Source organism: Nomascus leucogenys, chromosome 8, assembly GCF_006542625.1.
Source record: "Nomascus leucogenys isolate Asia chromosome 8, Asia_NLE_v1, whole genome shotgun sequence".
Classification (NCBI taxonomy): Eukaryota; Metazoa; Chordata; class Mammalia; order Primates; family Hylobatidae; genus Nomascus; species Nomascus leucogenys.
Window position 1 is genome coordinate 104547315 of NC_044388.1, and position 9936 is coordinate 104557250.

Genomic DNA, 9936 nt, shown 5'->3' on the forward strand with positions numbered 1-9936 from the left:
AGCCCTTTGTCTGCCCCAGTTCCAGATGTCTAGGCTGGGACCAGGGAACTGACCCATGGTGGGCAGGGGGGAGGGGACAAAAAGGGAGAGCACGGGTCACTGCATCCTGAGGGGTCGTTCCCAGACCCTGAGATCCCACCCAGCCACAGCCAACTCACCTTCTGGGTTGTCTTACTTAGCCCTGGGATTGTCCCTGTTCCCCTGTCCCTTCCCTACTCCAGGTTTTGGCCTCAAGAGAGAAGGCCCTAGGGGTACAGGAGTTAGAGCAGGGAACCTTGGCAGACTCACGGAGGGGGCTGAATCGCAGCTCCACCCAGTAATTGTGTGATCTTGGACAGGTGTGGCCCTCTCCCAGCCTGCTTTCCCCATGTGCAGACCATGGATCAGGTTCATTCATTCACAGGTAATGACGGAGCCCTCCTACGTACCAGCTCTGAGCTGAGCATGGGGGCACGCGGTGGTGGATGGACCACTCGGATCCTGCCCTTGACTATTGTGGTTAAATAGAAGAGTAACAGGCAGCATTTCCCACCCACTACCTCTGGGTCAGGTCCTGAGCTAATCACTTCATCTGCGTCATCTCATCCTTTCCATAACAAAATCAAAGATGCAGAGGCATTGTTCCTGTCTCCATTTTCCAGCTTTGGAGACTGCTAGACTCTGAGAGGTCCAGTCACTTGCCCAAAGCCAGGCAGTCTGGAGGCAGCAGAGCTGGGATTCTAGCCCAGACCGACCGTAGCCACCAGGAGGAGTAATTCGCTAATAAATACTTGGAAAGAATCAAGCACAGAACCTGACACAGCTCCAGACTCAGAATTGGTGGTGTTTACTCCATGCATAGAGTGTCCCCATTCCACAGGTGGGGCGACTGAGGACAGGGAGAGAAAACCTGGGGCAAAAAGCTCCGGGGAACTTCAACAGTAACACCAACAGCAGTTCCAGAGTCACCAGGGCTGGCCAGAGTGAGACAGGCAGACTTGGTTTCAAACCCCAAACCCCAACTCTGGATGAGCTTGGGCAAGTGATTTATTTAGATTCTCCGTGCCTCAGTTTCCTGGTTTCCTCTTCTGTAAAATAAAAATATTCCCAACTGGCCAGGCATGGTGGCTCACACCTGTAATCCCAGCATTTTGGGAGGCCAAGGCTGGCAGATCACTTGAGGTCAGGAGTTCAAAACCAGCCTGGTCAACATGGTGAAACCTCGTCTCTACTAAAAATACAAAAATTAGCTGGGCGTGGTGGCATGTGCCTGTCGTCCCAGCTACTTGGGAAACTGAGGCAGGAGAATTGCTTGAACCAGGGAGGCAGAGGTTGCAGTGAGTCAAGATAGTACCACTGTACTCTAGCTTAGGCGGCAGAGCAAGAATCCATCTCAAAAAAAAAAAAAGAATTCCTGACTTCACAGGGTTGTGAAAATCAAGTTATGTAATACATTTAAAGCACTTAGCAGTCTGGGCACGGTGGCTCACGCCTGTAATCCCAGCACTTTGGGAGGCTGAGGCAGGTGGATCACCTGAGGTCAGGAGCTGGAGACCAGCCTGACCAACATGGTGAAACCCCATCTCTACTAAAAATACAAAAATCAACTGGGCGTGGTGGTGGGTGCCTGTAATCCCAGATATTCAGGAGGCTGAGGCAGGAGAATCGCTTGAACCCGGGAGGCAGAGGCTGCAGTGAGCCGAGATCACGCCATTGCACTCCAGCCTGGGCGACAGAGTGAGACTCCGTCGCCCACCCCCAAAAAAAGCACTTAGCAGATGCCTGGCACACAGCAAACGGTTAATGATAGCTATGATTATTATTCTGAATAAGGTTAACATTTATTCCTTTGAGCCTCCTGCTGGGTTCACCTGAGGACAAGGCTCTGTGGAGTGGGGCGGGGGTTAGCAGTTGTTGAGGGGGGTGGGGATAGCAAAACTTGGTCTTCTTGGGGTCCCTAGAAGTCCCGACATGGGCTAGTTCTGTGGGTCAGGGGGAAGCAGAAGGTATCAGGGCTGAGAGAGGGAAGGGGCTGCCTGGGCCCAGAGGAGTTAACAGCTCCCAGGACCTGGCTCAGCAGGGCTGCCACGCTGCAGCCACAGCAACGATTTTAGCAGAGGAGCCAGGACTGCTTCCTGATGGGCAAAACAGCTGGCTGCCCAGAGAAAACAGCTGGCCTGGTCCCAGCCTCCTGAGAACAGAGGCAGAGCCTCAGAGGAGGACAGCTGCACATCTGGGATCCTGGGAGAGGAGGGCATGGCCAAAAGGGAGAGAGAGGGTGGTCCGTGGAAGTGTGTGTGGGTGTTGGGTGGACCCCCAGAATGGGGGGGGGCCAAGGGCAGATTCCTAGAGCAGAGACCAGGGTGTGCTCAGTCTAAGCAGAATGGGCAGGGATGCCTCCAGCTGGGCTTTGAGGGTCTCAGTCTTCCCTCAAATAGGAAAGATGAGGGGCAGGGGAGGATGTTGAGGACAAGCCTCTGCTCAGCCCTGGGTCCTCTTGGAACCGGGCTTGGAGCCGGAGGTGGGGAGGGTGCCCAAGCTGAGCTCCTGGATTCCCATCTGCCGAACTGCACCCAGAACCAGGAGTGGGGTGCGGGCCCATCCTCTGGCCAGGATCCTGGGCTCCCTTGGCCACAAAGCAGGACAGGGGACCAGAGATCCCCCAACTCAGGAGACGTGAAGCTGGCAGCTGGTAAGAGCATCCAAGCATCCTCTCTGCTTTGGGTCCCCATTTCAAGCCTGTTTGACTGCCAGGCCATGAGGACTCTCAATCCGGGGGCCCTATCTGGGCCCTGGGGCACCCCCAGGCTGCCCCTACCCATTGGCAAGGAAGCAGCTCCTGGGACCTCAAATGAGGTGGGGCAGGGTATGCAGAGGGTTAATGGGGGTGTGGCCAGAGTCCACTGGACCAGAGCAGCCTACCCGGGTTCCTGACCCCCAACTCCCAGTGGGCTGATACCCCTAGTTTCTCTTTGACCCAAAAGGGCTCTTGTAGCCCACCTCCCTAACCTCCAGGAGTAGGGGTTGGCCCCCAGTTTGAGTCTGCCAGCCTCAGCCCCCCTCTCCCTGGTGGAGCCATGCTACAAAGTCTTTGCCAGGGGCAGGCAGGCCTTGGAACTGAGGCTCCCAGCGGGAAGAAGGCGCTGGGGATGGGGACAGTTCTTGCAGGGTCTCTACTCCAGGAAGCCACAGTCAAGCCTGAGGCGCTGGCGCCATCACCTGGATTTGGTCAGAACTACAATGGCTGAAGGGGGTGAGGATGCTGCAGGCAGAAACCCGCAGCCCCACCAGGTGTCAGCCCCATAGGATCCGGATCCCGCTCAGCCAGATGGGCCCAAGCAATCATTTTTTTCCAGGCATGGCCCAGCTAATGAGGTCTTAGGCTCCATAGGACAGCAGTTTTTTTTTTTTTTTTTGAGACGGAGTTTTGCTCTTGTTGCCCAGGCTGGAGTGCAATGGCACGATCTCGGCTCACTGCAACCTTTGCCTCCCGGGTTCAAGCGATTCTCCTGCCTCAGCCTCCTGAGTAGCTGGGATTACAGGCACCCGCCACCACGCCCGGCTAATTTTGTATTTTTTAGTAGAGACAGGGTTTCTCCATGTTGGCCAGGCTGGTCTCAAACTCCCAACCTCAGGTGATCCACCCGCCCCAGCCTCCCAAAGCGCTGGAATTACAGGCGTGAGCCACCGCGCCCGGGCTTTTTTTTTTTTTTTTGATGGAGTCTTGCTCTGTAGCCCAGGCTGGAGTGCAGTGGCATGATCTCGGCTCACTGCAACCTCTGCCTCCTGCGTCTCAGTCCAAGAAATTCTCCTGCCTCAGCCTCCCGGGTAGCTGAGATTACAGGCACGCGCCATCATGCCCAGCTAATTTTTGTATTTTTAGTAGGGATTATACGTCTGTAATCCCGGCACTTTGGGAGGCCGAGGTGGGTGGATCACGACGTCAGGAGTTCAAGACCAGCCTGGCCAAGATGGTGAAACCCCATCTCTAGTAAAAATACAAAAATTAGCCGGGCACCGTGGCGGGCACCTGTAATCCCAACTACTCGGGAGGCTGAGGCAGGAGAATCCCTTGAACCTGGGAGGTGGAGGTTGCAGTGAGCCAAGACCGCGCTGTTGCACTCCAGCCTGAGTGAAAGAGCCAGACTACGTCTCAAAAAAAAAAAGAAAAGAAAAAAGAGAAAATCCCAAACCCTGCCATATGGCTGGGGGCAGTGGCTCACGCCTGTAATCCCAGCACTTTGGGAGGCTGAGGTGGGTGGATCACCTGAAGTCAGGAATTTGAGACCAGCCTGGCCAACATTGGCAAAACCCCGTCTCTACTAAAAATACAAAAGTTAGTTGGGTGTGGTGGCAGGTGCCTGTAATCCCAGCTGCTCAGGAGGCTGAGGCAGGAGAATCGCTTGAACCCAGGAGGAAGAGGTTGCAGTGAGCTGAGATCGTGCCACTGCACTCCAGCCTGGGCGACAGAATGAGACTCCCTCTCAAACACAAAACCAAAACCAAAACCCTGCCATAGTTTCAAGGCACTGGGTGACCTGGCCGTTCCCACCTATTTGACCTCACCTCTTACAATATCCTCTTGCTCACCTTGCTCCAATCACACTGGCTGCCTTGCGTGTTCCCATCTTGGGGCCTTTGCTCTACTTGTTCCTGCATCTGGAACTCTCTTCCCTCAGATCTCCCCTTGATTACCTCTTCCTTTTGTTCCAAAATGTCTTCCCTGACCCCTCTGTCTCAATGTTGCTCGACTCCCAACTACTCTCAGTTCTCTCTCTCTCTCTTATTTATTTATTTATTTATTTTTGAGCCAGTGTCTGGCTCTGTTGCCAAGGCTGGAATGCAATGGCACAATCTCAGCTCACTGCAACCTCTGCCTGCCAGGCTCAAGTGATTCTCCCACCTCAACCTCCTGAGTATCTGGGACTACAGGTGTGTGCCACCATGCTCGGCTAATTTTTATACTTTTTGTAGAGACAGGGTTTCACCATGTTGGCCAGGCTGCTCTCGAACTCCTGAGCTCAAGCAATGTGCCTGCCCTGGCTTCCCAAAGTGCTGGGATTACAGGTGTGAGCCACTGCCTTCCACCTACTCTCAGTGCTTGATCACGTGTTTCAATTTGTTCATGGCATTTACCACTCCTTGAAATGATCTCTTCATTGATTGTTTTGCTTGTTTCCTATCTGTCTCTCCTCACCAAAATGTAAGGAGCCTAGGAGCAGAGACTGCGTCTGTTTTGTGCACCTCTGTATTCCCAGCCCCTAGCGTTCCACCTGCACATAGCATGTGCTCGGGAAATAGTTGCTGAATGAACGGGATCATATAGAGTGACCTGTAGGGATATGTCTCCCAGACGTGGCATCGGGGAAATCTTTGCAGAGAGAGGAAGTTTGGGCTGAGACTATAGGACCCAGAGTGTAGAAGCTGCCCAGGAAGGGAAAGACCAGTCCAGGCAGCGGGACCAAGGGAAAAAATAGAAAAGGATGTGGGAAGGTCCAAAAGCATGGAGTATTCTGGAAACTGTAAATTGTGCAATTTGGCTGGAGCATAAGGTCGGGTCAGGGGGAGGGATTGCAGACCAGAGGAGGTAGAGAAGATGCAGGCAGGCCATGAAGGGCCTTGTTGCTCCTTGAGAGGTTGAGCTCTGTGCTCAGCAGTGGCAGCCCCGAAGGGAGTTATTGTCAGGCATTTTAGAAAGGCGTGCTGACCAGACTCAGTAGCTCACACCTGCAATCCCAGCACTTTGGGAGGCTGAGGTAGGGAGGATTGCTTAAGTCCAGGAGTTCAAGACCAGCCTGGGCAGCATAGTGAGATCCCCGTCTATACAAAATAAGTAAATAAATAAATATTAGATATGCACCTGTAGTCCAAACTATTCAGGAGGCTGAGACAGGAGGATGGCTTGAGTCCAGGAGTTCGAGGCTGCAGTGAGCAATGATCATGCTACTGCACTCCAGCCTGGATGCAAGTATGAGGAGGAAGTGTCCACTCGGGGGAGTGGTTGGAGGACTCTGGTCTCTGCAGGATCCACCTTGGTGTGTGTCAAGCAGAGAATGGAAGGAAGTGAAGAGTGAGACAGGGAACAAGGTGCACATTCACCATTCAAGAGGCTTGGTGGAAGAGAGTGAGTTATGGCCACAGCTAGAGGCCACAGGGGTGCCTTGGTGCTTTCTTATCCTTAGTCGGGGGAGATTCAAGTCCTTTGACATGTGGAAGGAAGGGCCTGGAAGAGAGGGAGGATGGGGATCCAGGAAGGGTGAGGGGACCAGGTGTAACCACCCAATGGGTTCACCTTGCTCGCTGCCTAGACAGAATCGATTTATCAAGACAGGGGAATTACAAAGGAGAAAGAGTAATTCACGCAGAGCCGGCTGTGCAGGAGTCCGGAGTTTTATTATTACTTAAATCAGTTCTCCCCAGTCATGTGGGGATCAGAGTTTTTAAAGATAATTTGGCAGGTAGGGGCTTGGAAAGTGGGGAATGTTGATTGGTCAGGCTGGAGATGGAATCGTAGGAGGTGGAAGTTAAGTGTTCTTAATGTCTTCTGTTACTGGGTGCGATGGTAGAACTGGTTGGGCCAGATTACTGGTCTGGCTGGTGTCAGCTGATCCATCTGGTGCAGGGTCTGCAAAATATCTCAAGCACTGACTTTAGGTTTTACAATAGTGATGTTACCCCAGGAGCAATTTGGGGAGGACCCAAAGGCTGCATGACCCCCAAATTGTAATTTCTAATCTTATAGCTAATTTGCCAGTCCTGCAAAGGCAGACTGGACCCCAGGCAAGAAGAAGGGTCTTTTTGGGAAAGGGCTGTTATAAATTTTGTTTCAGAGTCAAACCATGAACTGAATTCCTTCCCAAAGTTAGTTCAGCCTACGCCCAGGAGTGAACAAGGACAGCTTAAGGGTTAGAAGCAAGACAGAATCAGTTAGGTCTGATTTGTTTCGCTGTCATAATTTCCTGAGTTACAAATTTGCAGAGGTGGTTTCACAGGGGCCGTTCTGTTGAGGAGGGGTGTGCCTCCTGAGGCTGGCTGAGGGCAGAGGTAGAAGGTTTGGAGGCTGGAAATGAGAGTTCCCAGGTAATGGCTTCTATTTTCTCCAAAAAGTAGTAGAGAGATCTTTGCTGGGGGAAAGGGGCGGTGGAATGGGGGCTTGAGAAGACTGGAGGCTTTTGTTTTGTTTTGTTTTTTTGAGACAGAATCTCACTCTGTCACCCAGGCTGGAGTGCAGTGGCGTGATCTCGGGTCACTGCAACACCCACCTCCTAGGTTCAAGTGATTCTTCTGCCTCAGAATCCCAAGTGGCTGGGGCTACATGCATGTGCCACCACACCTGGCTAATTTTTTTTTGTATTATTATTATTATTATTATTTTTTTGAGAAGGAGTTTCGCCCTTGTTGCCCAGGCTGGAATGCAATGGCGTGATCTCGGCTCACTGAAACCTCTACCCCCTGGGTTCAAGTGATTCTCCTGCCTCAGCCTCCTGAGTAGCTGGGATTACAGACACACGCCACCACGCCCAGCTAATTTTGTGTTTTTAGTACAGATGGGGTTTCTCCATGTTGGTCAGGCTGGTCTTGAGCTGCCGACCTCAGGTGATCCACCTGCCTCAGCCTCCCAAAGTGCTGGGATTACAGGTGTGAGCCACTGCCCTGGCCTTTTTTTGTATTTTTAATAGAGACAGGGTTTCATCGTGTTTCCTAGGCTGATCTCGAACTCTTGGCCTCAAGTGATCCGCCCACCTCAGCCTCCCGAAGTCCTGGGATTACAGGCATGAGCCACCGTGCCTCAATGACTGGAAGCGTTTGAAATGCCCTGAGGGGAGTGGGCAGGGGACACAGGGAAACAGGATTCTTGGGCTGGGTGAGAGCCCAACTGAGGGTAGAGACCCTGAGTTTGCAGTAGCCCCAACCTGCCCCAAAACAAGATGGCTATTGGGTTTTCCAGGCAGGTGTGATGGGAAAACTCTGAGGCAAGAAAGTTACTGACAGGCTGGACTACTGGGGAGGGTGGGAGGACTGGGGGGAAGAGGAGGACTTGAGGCCAGGGAAGAATCTGGAAGCCCCCTGTCTTAGTCCGTTTGGGCTGCTATAACAACATATCTTAGACTGCATAATGTATAAACAACAGAAATTTATCAGCCGGGCATGGTGGCTCACACCTGTAATCCCAGCACTTTGGGAGGCTGAGGCAGCTGGATCACCTGAGGTCAAGAATTCAAGACCAGCCTGACCAACATAGTGAAAACCCGTCTCTACTAAAAATACAAAAAATTAGCCAAGCATAGTGGTGTGCGCCTGTAATCCCAGCTACTCAGGAGACTGAAGCAGGAGAATCGCTTGAACCACCCCCAACCCCTGGCCAAAAAAAAAAGAAATTTATTGCTTACAGTTCTGGGGGTTGGGAGGTCCAAGGTCAAGGCGTCAGCAGATTTGGTGTCTGGTAAGGGCCCGTTCCTCATACATGGGGACTTCTAGCTGTGTCTTCATGTGGCAGAAGGGGTGGACAAGCTCCCCAGGCCTCTTTTTTTTCTTTTTGAGACGGAGTCTCACTCTGTTGCCAGGCTGGAGTACAGTGGCGCGATCTCGGCTCACTACAAGCTCCGCCTCCTGGGTTCACGCCATTCTCCTGCCTCAGCCTCCCGAGTAGCAGGGACTACAGGCGCCCGCCACCACGCCTGGCTATTTTTTTCTATTTTTTAGTAGAGACGGGGTTTCACCATGTTAGCCAGGATGGTCTCGATCTCCTGACCTCATGATCCGCCCGCCTCGGCCTCCCAAAGTGCTGAGATTACAAGCGTGAGCCACCGCGCCCAGCCGGCCCCACCTCTTAATACCCTGACATTAACATTAGGTTTCAACATGTGAGTTTTGGGGGTCACGGACATTCAGACCGTAGCACCCTTGGACCAATAGGGCAGGCAGAGGCTGTGGAATGACTCTGGGGTGGATGAAGTAGGGAACACTGCTGTGCTTTGGAAAGGGAATCTCTCTTCTGGGGCTGGGAGTGGCTTCCCGCAGGGGACTACCGTGCAAGGGAGGAGGAATCTGGCATCTCTCCAGGATGCTTCTCCATTGCAGGGCCGCTGGCCTAGAAATGGCCTCAAATGGAAGCTGCCACCCGATCCTGGTGGACGCTTTGGAGCTAGGCTAGAGATCAGGACTCCAGGGTTCAGTGCGCACGTGCTGCCCCTGCACTAGGTAAGTCCCTTCCTCTATGGACCTCCAGCCCTCCCCTTCCAGTGGAGATAGTGTGCACAGCCCTAGCTCTCCTCCCTGACCTTGGGAAAAAGCTGAAGGGAGACCCCGTGGTGTTCCTAGGAAAGGAGATCTTCCCAGCGGTGGGAGGGTGAAGGGGGAGCCTCCCTCTCCTCCAGTCCTGTCTTCCTAGCCCCAGGCCGGAGCTCTTCCTGTGTGTCAGGCTCCACGCGGGAAAAGCTGCCAGTGCATTCATTCTCTCGAAGAATCCCTGCAAACCCTCCCAGATGGTGGCGTTATCAGCCCCATTTTACCCGAGAGGCTCCTGAGGGAAAGAGACCTGTCTGAGGTTGGTGACAGACACCCGGTTCGATCCCATCTGTGGTGCCGCCAGGCCTCTCCCTTTTCTGCTCCTCTCCCGAGAGGCTGGAGAGTCCTTTCCCTCCCAGCAGGGTCCGGCGGTGCTCCAGGGGAGCCAACATCCCCTGCTTTGGAGGGCGGACAGGTCGGGTCGCAGTGAGCAGCTCCGTAGTGCCCCCTAGTTCTACACTCAGACCAAGAGAGGGCTGTGAGGGCTGTGCCCTTTTTTTTTTTTCTTTTTGAGACGGAGTCTCGGTCTGTCATCCAGGCTGCGATCTCGGCTCACTGCAACCTCCGCCTCCCGGGTTCAAGCAATTCTCCTGCCTCAGCCTCCCAGGTAGCTGGGAGCACAGGCACCCGCCACCACGCCCGGCTAAATTTTGTATTTTTAGTACAGGT

The 9936-nt window shown here is 53.4% G+C and overlaps 1 long non-coding RNA gene across 2 annotated transcripts; it reads left to right on the forward strand.

The window, feature by feature from the left end:
- The first annotated feature begins 2139 nt into the window (after positions 1-2139).
- LOC115836387 lies at positions 2140-9807 on the forward strand. 2 transcript variants are annotated; one of them, XR_004031440.1, is made up of 3 exons: positions 2140-2671; positions 9061-9180; positions 9371-9807. It is a non-coding gene; the product is annotated as an uncharacterized LOC115836387 (long non-coding RNA). The 2 variants fall into 2 exon arrangements; XR_004031441.1 differs by lacking the exon at positions 2140-2671 and adding an exon at positions 8808-8843.
- The last annotated feature ends 129 nt before the right edge of the window (positions 9808-9936 follow it).